General features: G+C 47.1%; 1 protein-coding gene and 1 long non-coding RNA gene across 3 annotated transcripts in view; one reads left to right on the top strand and one right to left on the bottom strand.

Annotated features, from left to right (window-relative positions):
• Positions 1-6396, top strand: part of LOC142009214 (uncharacterized) — a 54978-nt gene extending 48582 nt beyond the window's left edge. The window contains exons 3-4 of the long non-coding RNA XR_012644378.1: positions 2862-2947; positions 5756-6396. This is a non-coding gene — a long non-coding RNA (uncharacterized LOC142009214). The remainder of the gene's footprint in view (positions 1-2861; positions 2948-5755) is intronic.
• The window catches only part of TP53INP1 (tumor protein p53 inducible nuclear protein 1), an 85168-nt gene extending 72722 nt beyond the window's left edge, over positions 1-12446 (bottom strand). For both annotated transcript variants that reach the window (XM_074986916.1, XM_074986920.1), the window contains exons 1-2: positions 12334-12446; positions 4359-4514 (exon numbers count right to left, since the gene is read on the bottom strand). The gene's annotated coding sequence lies outside the window, so the exon portion shown is untranslated. The remainder of the gene's footprint in view (positions 1-4358; positions 4515-12333) is intronic.

Genomic DNA, 12446 nt, shown 5'->3' with positions numbered 1-12446 from the left:
AAGAGAAGATTGAGGGGCAACATGATAGCGGTTTTCAGGTATCTAAAAGGAGGAGGGAGAAAGCTTGTTCTTCTTGGCCTCTGAAGATAGAGCAAGACACAAGAGACATACTGCAGCAAGGAAGGTTTAGGCTGGACATTAGAAAAAAGTTCCTAACTGTCAGGGTGGTCAAACAGTGGAATAAGTTGCCAAGGGAAGTTGTGGAATCTCCATCGCTGGAGATATTTAAGAACAGGTTAGACAGATGTCTATCAGGGATGGTTTAGACAGTACTTGGTCCTGCCATTGGGGCAAGGGGCTGGACTCGATGGCCTCTCAAGGTCCCTTCCAGATCTAGTGTTTTATGATTTCTATCCCCACAGTAGGTTGTCGATGGGATAAGTTCTCCTGTTGACTTCCCTTGCTGCAAGGAGTACCAGGGTCAATGGTAGAGCCCTAATGGTTTGACTGGCATGGTCCAACTAGGTACACAAAAATCAAACCCCAATTGATTGGCCACCATCACACTGATTTTCCAGTAAGTGTAGATGTACCTTTATTCTTAAGGGAAAGGATACAGAAGTTTCAAATCCTAAGTCAAAACTGGTTTTGAGCAGTAGGGATTCCCACCAAGAAAAAAGCATTTTTTTAAAATCACACACATCAAACTGACTATAACTCACATGCAGCTTTGTTAGTATCATTCAAAATTTAAGACTACGTGTTTTTTCCATGCTGAGTTTTGGGGGCGGGGGGGGGGGGGCAGTCAGGTCTAAAGGACCTTTGTATGTGACAACACCTGCTGCAGCCAGCAACCCAGGAATTCTTCTTGCATTGGGGAAAGTGTACCATTCCTACTTGCTGCCCTGGAAAAACAGAGGGCCTACCTGGGAAAGAAGGTTCATGACCAGTTCTGCACTGCTTTCCAGCTCTTTCTGGCTGCCCAAAGGGCCATATTGGGTCACGGTTGCCAGGCACAAGTTATGAGAGCCCTTGGCACGGTCTAAGTGCAATTAGGACACACCCAAGAATCGACTTATGTCTAGGTCTAATTGACTAACGTAAGGGATGTGCGCCACGGCATATCATCTTAAGCCAGCTTTACACTAGACCTGAAAGTTGATCCTACATATGCAACTCCAGCTATGATAATTGTGTAACTGGTATTGACTTACCTAGGAATGACTTATCTATTCGTCCTCACAGAGGGAGGTTGACAAGAGAAAGTACCAGGGGTACCAGGAGGGGTACCAGGGTCAACTGTTCAGCCCTGATAATTCAATTTCATGTGTCCCCACGAGGCATGCAAAAAATCAAACCCTGGAAGATCAACTTCAACCAGGTCAATCTCCCAGGAAGTATAGGCATACCCTTAGCTTTAAGGCCAGTTGGAGGAATTTTTAATACTCAGTAGCCAAGTTTACAACAGAAGGATACAGACAAGTAGCGGGGATGTCAGCAAGTGACTCGGGCATTTGGTTATGGGATTCAGCATCCTTCAAAACAAATACTGCCAAAAGGCTTATTCCGAGTGCATCTGAGCACTGGTAGTGCCTATTGCTAACCATGGGTCTAATACACTGTAGTCAGTTACAGGAAAAACATCAGTCCATATGGAAAATGGAGACACAGTCTCATTCCTTTAAGTCAGTGCTAAGACGCATTGATAGGGAAGCAAGCTGGTGCTGCACTCGTGGTCTGTGTATAGAGTGCAAACTCCATTTTCCAGCATCTTTCAGAAGTATCAAACATGCTTCAAGTTGTGACAGTAACAAGAAAAAGAAGAAATTCATGAAAGGATTTGACTAAATTGTGAACCAAGAACCTTTTAACTTGGCAAAGAGGTTACAAGAATATCTTATTCTGGTTCTCCATCTGAGGTCTCAAACAAAAGCTGTGGACACACGGTACATAATGTGCGCCTGTATACTGAAAATATATTCTTAGACTTTGTATCCCAGGTATCATTCACCAGGAAACGTAAGAAATAGGTTCTCAGTTAAGGCTATGGCTATGGCTACACTAGACACAGAAGTAGACTACAGCTATGCAATTTGAGCTATGGCAATTGCTTAGCTAAAAATCGACATATCTATGCTAGGCTAACTTGTCTGTCTTAACAGGAGAAGGTTGATGGGAGAGTTTCTCCATCCACCTTCCTTACCTTTCATGAGGAGTACAAAGGGTCAACTTTGACCCCAAGAGCTCAATTTCATGTACACATGGAATCAAACCCAGTTAGTGTAGATAAGCCCTAAGGTAGGTTTCTTTCTCTTCTGATGTAAATTAAGCACTGTAAGCCAACACAATAGCTACCTATTTGCATACAAAATCATATGTAAACAATGATGTAAAAATCAACAGGAAAGTAGCATTCAGGAAAAAGAATAGACAGGATAGCATTCCCCTGCACATGTCTATAAGTAAACGCGATGAATTTTGGGAGTATTTCTGAGCTACAAAGAAGACACTTTTGGTTGAAAGCGCTGAGAGAATTTTGGGGGAGATAATCTTCTTTAGATAGGAAGTTAACTTGTTAATTAAGAACAAGAGTTCTGTGGCACCTTATAAATTAACAGATATTTTGGAGCATAAGCTTTCATGGGCCTTTAAAGACCCGCTTTGTCAAATGTGGGTCTTTGCCCACAAAAGCTTATGCTCCAAAATATCTGTTAATTTATAAGGTGCCACAGGACTCTTGATTCTGAAGATACAGACTAACTTGGCTACCCCTCTGATACCCGTTAATTAAACTTACTCTTGTTACAGTTGGTCTCATGTTATGGCTTTATACATTTAACCATTTGTTTCCAGTACCTTTACTCTCTAATCATTTGGTTCTCTAGTCTTTGATAGTAAATTCATTGTTGTTTTCACTATAGATATATCTGAGTGCTGTGGTTTTAAGCAAAATATGGATCCTGAGGTGAATATGAAAAGGTGGTGCTCCTTTGGGAATAGCAGGCCGGTAAGTCTATGAGTGTTCAGTGGATAAGGGGCTGGACACTGCAAAGAATGCTCTGAATATTGGGATGGGGAAACTGATATGTGCCTTTTGTCACCTGTAAAAAGAAAGCAAGGTCTGCAGAGGCGTGATAGGTAGTGGTTATGCTGCTAGAGATTGTTGGTTTCAAGAAGCTAACGCACAGCAAGCACAGACAGGATTCCTTGTTGCGAAGGGCGGGGGGTTGTGGGGGGCCTCGCAACCCTCGCTGCCCCTAGACAGCACCACATATATTTTGGCAAAACTGTAAAACCAACCAGATAATGCAGTGATAAAAGATAGCCACTTGGTGCTCCAACTTTTGGAGCATTAGCAATAGATTTGAAAGTCTGAGGTTTCTATTTTATAATTAAACTCTTAGAGGTTACATTACACAAAATAGATAATGGGCTTAAAAATGTCTTTGTTACAACACGCATGAGTTTATTACTGGGTTAAACAAGTAAAATTACTGCTGCTGGTAATGTTTTGTCAAGGCACTCCTGTAAGTTAAGCATCAATTAAGGCTTTAGTTGAATAGTTTTAGTGTTACATGTGAAAGCATAAAAAGTCTGGAACAGCACAGCTGCCAACATTAGAACAGATTTACCAGCTGTTCTTGTCACCAGCTTTTTGGCCAACTGAACACAACAATGAATCTAAGGACTCTAGAGGGTGCAGAGTTTCATGAGACTTTTCTGGAAAAAGGATGCATCAGTTATAGTTATCTTTTGAGAAACATCCAGAAAAGGGTGATGAAGCAAGATCACAAAGGAACAAAAGACCTGCAGATTTTCCCATTATGATATAAGAGAAAACCATTTTTTAAGTCCCTCTTCAGCTAATTATACTTTAAACACATTAAAGTAAAAGCAACACATTGCAAGATTAACTCAAATTCTCTATTTGAGTATACAAAGGGCTAATTTACTAGTATCAGTACAGATCTGAAGTAGATTTTCCAATGCTGACACTTATGCGATGTCTTTGTTTAGAAGAAACTACTGTACCTTTAATTAGAACAATAGGACAAAAGTCAATCCACTGAGAATATAGACAGGAACACTATTTAATAAGACACAGTTTCTTCTTTACTAGCTAATAGTTTTAACTAGGCTATTGTCATCTTGATATTAATAAAAGGTATGTTAATCGTTTCTTTTATAAGGTTTCATTTCTAATTACAATGCTAATACGAACATAAAAGATCCCTTTGTAAAAACAGTATTTTTGTTGATTTGCTCACTGAAATACAGGATTGTCTATTTTTTACTTGAAAATAACACTAAAGAAAATGTATGTGGAAATGTTCAGGGTGTTAGCCAAGACAGAAGTAACATTACACAGTGCATCTATTCAGGAACATTACAGCTGAGGTGTGGTGGGTTGGATTTACCTCTTTGGGCATCTCCTGGGGTCCAGACATGGTACCGCTACTCTTCAGCTCCAGCACTCCCAGCAGGCTGTCAGCCTACTTCCACAAGTCTTCTACAGCTCAGCCGACTTGCTAGATCACATAGTCCAAAACCTTTCTGGGGTATATTTCCTTGACCTGTTGGGCCAATTAGAAACAAAACAGGCTCTTACCCTTTGGGAATAAACTTCTTCTCCTGAACTGGGTCAGCAAGATTCCTTCTCAGACCTGTATACAGGAAATGCTCTGAGGCGTGAGTGTTTTTTTTTTTTTTTGTTTTGTTTTTTCTAAACTTGGAGCCCCCCCCCCCCCCCCCCCACATAGCAGGTCCTGCCCTTCTCCCTTTACTCCCAGTTTCCAGATGGTCCTGCCCCCTCTGTCTGTCCTCCAGCTGGCCCTGCCCCACACCTCCTGCTTCCCCTCCAGCCAGGCTGGCCATGCCCTACTCCCCCAGCACCCATTATTTTAATATATTTTCTTCCAGACCTATTGGCTGTTTAAGACATATTTATATGTAGGGTTTTTGTTCTTACTGGTGGTACACCTCCACATGCTCTCAGTATTGGCATTGCACATAAGAAATTTTAACCCACCCAAAAGAAAAAATTCAACCCATCCAAAGGTGGAAAATCTTAGAGGGAACACCACTCCTGTGCCCTGCATGCCATTAGGACAGCCCCAAGGACTAGACTGAGGCCCTTCAGCAACAGTCTAGGAAACATCCTTGCTTGTTCCTCTGGCTCCAACCAGAAACTGACTTGCTGATACTAGCCAGTGCCTGCTGGAACTTGATTGGTCGTTCCTCACTCCCAGTCCTTCTAGCTGCTTGAAAGACCAAACCTCACTGGTTTCCTAAATAACTGCTCTTCTAGGAAAGCTGGAGGTCAAATATTTGCTGTTCCTTTCCCTCTCATAATGGTTCTCTGGTTCAGGATGCAACAGAACTGGCAGGAAGGGGCTTCCAAATAGGACTGTGACAGCCAGATACATCCTGCCAGAAAAGGTGTTAAATCTAGCAGGAATATCACCATTTACTTTATTTATCGATTGCATTGGGAACAGGGACATGAGCATCACCGCTATCTTATTTTGTAATTAAACTGAGAATAGGAACAGCAATTTTAATTATATCACATTGCAAATGTAAACAATACTTTTCAAACCACAGAATAAGGGCTTGTCTTCAAAGTCAAGTTAGCATTGCCACTAACTTGAGTCCCAGCCACAAACCCTTAACAGTACTCATTGATCTGATGAAGTGGGTCTTTGCCCATGAAAGCTTATGCTCCAAAATATCTGTTAGTCTATAAGATGCCAGAGGACTTCTTGTTGCTCTCGAAGATACAGACTAACATGGCTACCTCTCTGATACTCAACAGTACCGTGATGATGCTTTAAAATCAAGTTGGCCGGTCTGTCACATGGTACATGCTAAAGCCTGAGTGATCATAACTCATCAGGAGTGGATATGACTACTGTGCAGTATGGATGAAGACTAAATCCACTTGAATGCTGGTGGTCCTCCAGTGCCTTTCCTCAATACCTCTGTGTACCTCCAATGGGCAGACAACTTGTTCCACTATTCACCAGGAAAGTACAGAATGCCTCATCTCACTGTGGTGTAACAAGCCATAGGACTTGCCTCATAAGTCTTAATGTCACTCGTGGTGAGTGTAGCACTCGTGTAAATACCATGGCTCAAGTGTTATTTTACACTGTGGCTGTTTGAATGTGAACTAGGCTAGCTTGAGAAAAGTGACTCCAGTGTAAAGAACTTAACTCTGCAGTGATGACACATCTGTAACAGTGATACTCAGACTGAGGCTCCCAAGCTACAAGTGGATGTTTAGTGTTTCCTGAAGTTCTTTGTAACAGATAACATTAAAACACTATCAATTAATTATTAACCAATCAGGATGCTTTTATTGTGTTGGTAACTAATTGTAGTTAATAAAATAATACCTGGGTCAGTCATTTGCTGCAAGAATAATATACACACTAAATATTTTCCTGTTACACTGTTCATATATTAATATATAGGGCCATAATAAATAAAACAATGAATTCACACTTCTGTGGCCTTTTTAGGTAATGCTGACTGCTAATTTGGCTCTTGAATCACTGAGCCAACACTACACTACACCACACCACATCACATCACTACAAACAACTGTTCCTGCCCTCAAAGAGTGCATAATCCAAAGCCCCAGTTCTGCAACATAACACAAGGAATACCCCTAACGGTAGTGGTGGGTCATTTCAAGCAAAGTGCTAGAGATTGGGAGCTACATAAACTAAAGAAATTTCATCTGAAGTCTGAAGATTCATTCTGAATTGACAGGCAAAAATTTCTTGGTCATGCAGCGGACTGATGGGGGGGAATTCTAAATCCAGCTCAAATTTTGTCGGTTTTAAAAAATATGCCTAATCTCAAAACAAGGACCCATTTTCAGACTTGCTGCAAGTTCCAGCTTCCATTGACTTAAAATAGAACTTGATTTAGCAATAACCTCAAGAATAAATAATTTAATGAGCCAGAATCCCTCAAAATCATGGAGGGAGGTTATTTGTTTAAAAAAAAAAAAATACGCAACATATTTTTAGTCTGTCTTCAGACTTTTTAATTCCCTTCTATGCAAACATACATGTGATAATTCTGGTTGAAAAGTCAACCTTTCATGCACACAGAAATGCACACCTCTCCTTGACTTCCCAGATAGAGACTTCACTTACCCTCTCCTCACCCTGAGGTAAGGAGAGCCACGCGTTTTCTAGTACAGTAAACTTTCATATCCAACATTCTATCATCCAGAACTCTCAAATAACCAGCATTTTAACCCTCAGTCAATTTTAGTTACATCTTCCAAAAGTACTGTATAGTGAAAGTAAATACCAATAAATACAGCAAACACAGTATAAGTTTACAGTGTACAATACTACTGTGCACGGTAAATAAAGTACTCTGCATACATTGTTTCTTAATAGCTAAACTTGTTTTTCGTTAGTGTTCTGCATTGCTAGGTATACCTCTCTATTTTCCAGAATATCTGAGCATCTGGCAGCCTCCCGCTCCTGGGGCTGCAGGATGTGAAAGACTTTACTTTACTGTACTGTCTTGACTCAGCTGCACCACTTCTTTGCCTCCTGTTGCTATGGCACCTCTTTATCAGGGACCTAGCGACACCACTGCCCTCACTCTGCAGGATCTTCTTTGCTTGGTGCCTGCCAAAATGCTGACCGTATTTCCCTATGCTGACTACAGGACACCCGCAAAGTACTCATATACAATCAGGTTCAACAGCAATCAATCCTACAAATGTTAAAATTAACATAAAACTGACTGAACCCTAGTTAAAAAGAAATACTGTATACTTGGAATCCTTTTATTTACCTTATTATCTTTAAGGCTTTAGAGTTCCCACAGGGAAGGATGACACACATGCATTCCTGTACACCTCTCTCAAATACAGAGTGACCCCCCCCCCCCCACCTCCCGTATCCAGCACTCTCCACCCTGCATCCTTGGCTGGGCCCCTGGGACACACCTGCCACTCCTGGAACCTGATAAAGCATCTTTCTGCGGCAACATGCTGGGTGGGGGGCACTCAGGGTCACACGTCCCTGTCTCCAGATTTCTGCCAGGGTTCTCACCAGAATGTGCCCAGCAGCAGCCTTTTGGTACTGGCCCCAGGGGAAGGGACAGGAGCTACATCCAGCTGTTGGGGAGAAGGTGTGTGGGGGAGAGATGATCTGTACAGTATCTCCACAGAGATCATCTCTTCCCCCATCCCACCCTCCCACCTAAGGTCTCCCTAAGACAGGGGTGAGCAGAGTGGTGGGGCAGGCCTCCTCGATGGGGCATGACATTTCTTAAGGGGGATGCAGCATAATTAGCTGCTGCTGTCTCAAGCTCATCCATTTCATTAAAAGTGTTGCATCTGATGAAGCGGGTCTTTGCCCACAAAAACTTATGCTCCCAAATATCTGTTAGTCTACAAGGTGCCACAGGACTTCTTGTTGTTTTTGAAGACACAGACTAGCACGGCTACCTCTCCAATACTTGTTTTTACGTACATGTATTCACATGTCTACACCAATTAACAACATTTTTACATTCTACAGACATACTTTCTCACACCTGCCAAAAGGAGTTTTTTTTTTCCCATCTGAACATAACTGAAATTTCTGTTGGTTTGGATTACATTAGACAGGTGGGGCAGGGGCCTGCTAAATGCTGGGACAAAAAGTGGGGCCCCAACGTAAAAAGTTTGCTCACCCCGCTCTAAGACATGTGGCCACAAAAGCTTCCCATTAATCCCTGTGCAGGGCTGCCACAGGGAGAGAGATCTCTCCCCCAGCCCAGAAATTTTGAGGATGGAGGGTGTCCCTCCCTGCCAGCCCCGACACATCTCCTCACCATCCCCAGCAGGAAGCTGGCCAGGTAACCCCAAGCCCCGACCTCCTGCCCTATCTTGAACTGCCACAGCCCTGAGCACCTTCCTGAACCAGCCCCATCCCAAAGCCCACACCCCCAGCCCAGGGCCTGAATGCCCTCCTGTGCCTAACCCCAGCCCAGAGCCCCATCTTGAACCTGGAGCCCCCACTCCCATGCACCCCTGATCCCCCTAGTCTGCACCCCCAGCTGGCACCCTCACATTCCTGCCCCCTCAACCCTTTGCCCCAGCTCTGAATCCTCCCACACACTCAAAACCCCTTGGCCCCACTCCTGCCACATGAATTTTGGTATATGCACCAATATGAAGTTGACATGTTGCACATCACCTCCATATTAAGGAACACAAGAAAATTCATTCTGCTCAGGGTGGGAAAAATAGAGGGACGCACACAGCTTGTCCCTTCCTGTTAGCACAGTGTCAAAAAGCAACTAATGTTCATAGGTGACTGGTGCCTGCAGGTGGGAGGGGGAGAAGGAAAGTGCCACCCAGAGGAAGAGGAATGGGGCCTCCATTTAGCAATTACATTTTTGGCAGGGACACAGATCACAACTCTCCCCCAGATCCTGCACCCTCTCCTATACCTCTTCCCCAGGCCAGGCTGCTCTCCTGCACCCATATCTCCTCCCAGTCCATGCACTCCAATCCTCTAGCCCAGGTCACAACCCACTCCTTCACCCAAACTCACTCAGGCCCCACACCCACTCGTACACCCCAATCCCTTACCCCAAGCTCCCTCTTACACCCAACATCCATCCCAGACCCTGCACCCCACATAGAAAATGTGGCTCTTGACCACTTAGCAAAATCTTTGAGTGGCCCTCCCAACGAAAGATATTGCCCACCCCTAGATTAAGCCCCACGGCTGCACTGTGCAGCAGGGCCAAAGGAAACTGACTGCAGGGCTTTAAGGATCCCAACCAGAGAGATGGCTCAGCAAAGCAAGATGCCTATGGCATGGCTTCCCAAACTGGGAGTTGTGCCCCCATCGGGGTGGGGTACAAAGAAATTCCGGGGGGGGAGGGGGGCACAAGGCAACCCAGCCTCCCCCAGTTATTTCCTCCATCCCAAGAAAGAGACGGCCCTTGCTTGCAGCTCTCAGCCCCTACTATTTCACATGGGTGACCCAGCACAGCCACTATAAAAAGCCGGTAGCCGGTAAAGGCCCACGTGGAGCTAGCTGCCTCCTGCAAAGGTGACTGAGTGTGGGTTGTGGGGGAGGAGGATGTGTTTAGTTGACAGGCTGGTGGTGCATGGCCTCGGGGGAGGGGAGGGGAGGGGCGGGGCGGGGCCCAGGCAGGTGGCTGACAGGCCGCTGGGGTGGTTGGCCCATGGTTAAAAAGAGAGAGGTGCGGGGGCAGGGGGGGAGCATGGGGGTTTCTCAAAAATCAAAAGGGTCGCATGATGCCAAAGTTTGGGAACCACAGGCCTAGGGGACGGAGCAGCCTCGCTCTCCCTGAGGGCAGGTGAGAGACAGAGAAAGAGGGTGCTAAGTCCCTGCCAAGGGGGGCTGCTTTGCAGCCTGCAGGTTTGCAGTGAGAACAGGCAGAGCTATCCTGAGGGGGCAGGGCCTGGGACAACCCCTCCAGAACCCCACATGTAGGGTCTGGGGCAATCTGACACTCCCCTCCCTTGCGCCACTCCCACCCTACTTCCTTGCCCCTTCCAAACCAATCGGACTGGGGATTACCTGGGGCAGGGCATAGAAGCCATGGCAGCAGCAGCAGCAGCAGCAGGACGACTCTGTGTACAGGCTGGAAGTCACTTCCCCCTCCCTATGCCACTTCAGAGCTCAGCTGAGAGACAGACAAGTTTCTCTTGCCAGCACTGTGCAGGGCTTTGGCACATGCAGGACTCAGCTCTTTCCATCCATCGCCCAGGGCTGGACAGTCTTGGGCCTCCCTGGGGCACCACACAAACCAGAGGTAGTGGGGGAAGGAAGGAGCTTCCCGATTAGGCTGTTGGTGAGCTGAGCACTACAACTAGAGGCTGGTTCTCCGCACAGCACTGGGAGCAGGATGTGACCCATCGGGGTGGGGTAGGGTGGTGGTGGTGTGAGGATATGGAGGAGAAGCAGGGCAGGGGATGGTAAACGGGCAAAGCACAGAGACAACAGTGACAGGAAAAAGAATATAAAGGACCATCGGGTGGGCAGCAGAGGTGACACATGACTCCTGGCTGCCAGGTACCCATCCAAATTCACCAACCAGTGCCAGCCAGAAACGGGATGCAGGGGGAGCAGGGTTGTTCCTACAAGGCACAGGAAACCCCTTCTCACTCCTGCTCCACCCTCACTCCACTTCCACCCTGCCTCTTCCTGTCCCACCGACTGCCATTGCACCCTTTGCCAGCAGCACCCCAGAGACATGACCCAGGGGACTACCAGGGGGATGAGGACTGGTGCAGGGCAGCAGAAGGGGTCAAGCCTCTTCACACTCACCTCAGCGTAGGGAGCCACTGGAAGTAGAGTGATCCGGCTGCCTGCTGTGCCCCACCCACCATCTCTCTGCCAGGTTGTTCTGCTTCACTGCAACAGTGGGAAGCAGAGCCCCCCAGCCCCATCCTGCTCTCCTAGGCCCTGGATGGCTCAGGAAAGCAGAGAAGAGTGGGAGGGGGCAGGGGTGGTCTGCTTCCCACTACAGCAGTGAGTGCAGGCCCTCTCTTCCAACCCTCTTTCCCCCCCAGTAATCCCCCAGGCTGCCCTGGGACTAAGGAAGGGGAACTGTCCCATCCAGAGGGCCCATTGAGGCAGCATTCTTGGGGCCCCCAAAATGAGGGGCCTGGGGCAGCTGTTCCAAGCCATCATACAGGTGGGATGGCTCTGGAAGGCCAGGACCTTCGCTGGCTGAGAGCAGGCACACAATGGGGGCTTCTCTGGTGGACCCCCCATAGGGAGCAGCCAGTCCTGCCTGCTACATCTCACCCCAGCACCAGCATTGCACCCCCCGCAGCTCCATTGTTGGCCACTGGACCCCTGCCGCACACAGTCTCACTGCTAGTGACTACGTGGTGAGCAGAGATATAGCAAGCAGCAGAACCACCCAGTAGCCACGTGATAGTGTGTGTGCGGGGTGGGCAGAAGAGAAAATATGGGACAAGTTGCCCATTTTTAAGAAAAAGAGTCAAACACCTGAAGGACTTAAATATGGGACTGTCCCTTTAAAAACGAGGCAGGGGTCAACCTAATCGGCAACAGCTTCTCCTTCCTCCACTGCCCCAAGACCCCCACCCGGAGAGGGGGTTAATGGCCAAGCTGCTGCCAGGTCCGTAGCCCCCAAGCTCGGACACAGAGCACTGTCCTCATGCCCAGCGCTGCAGACTGCAACTCCCTGTGTCATTGCAAGAGCTCCTCCTGCAGGCGGCAGAGCCCTGCGAGGCACGCTCCGCTCGGGACACCTGGCACCGCGGCGGGCTCACTCCGCGCCCCTCCTGCAGCAACCCCCAGGTCGGGGGAGCAGCAGCCCTCCAACTCTCTGCAGCCTCCCGCTCCCCCACCCACCTACCTCTCGCAGGCTCTCTGGGGTGCGTCACTCCTCGCCCCCCGGACCGTAGGGCGGCTGCAAGCATGGCTCCAACCGCGCCGAAAAGGGGCAGGCGGCAGCCAACTTTATCCCGG

Source organism: Carettochelys insculpta, chromosome 2 (genome assembly GCF_033958435.1).
Source record: "Carettochelys insculpta isolate YL-2023 chromosome 2, ASM3395843v1, whole genome shotgun sequence".
NCBI classification, from domain to species: Eukaryota; Metazoa; Chordata; order Testudines; family Carettochelyidae; genus Carettochelys; species Carettochelys insculpta.
The sequence above is the reverse complement of the archived record's forward strand: the minus strand, read 5'-3'. Positions and strand labels throughout refer to the sequence as shown.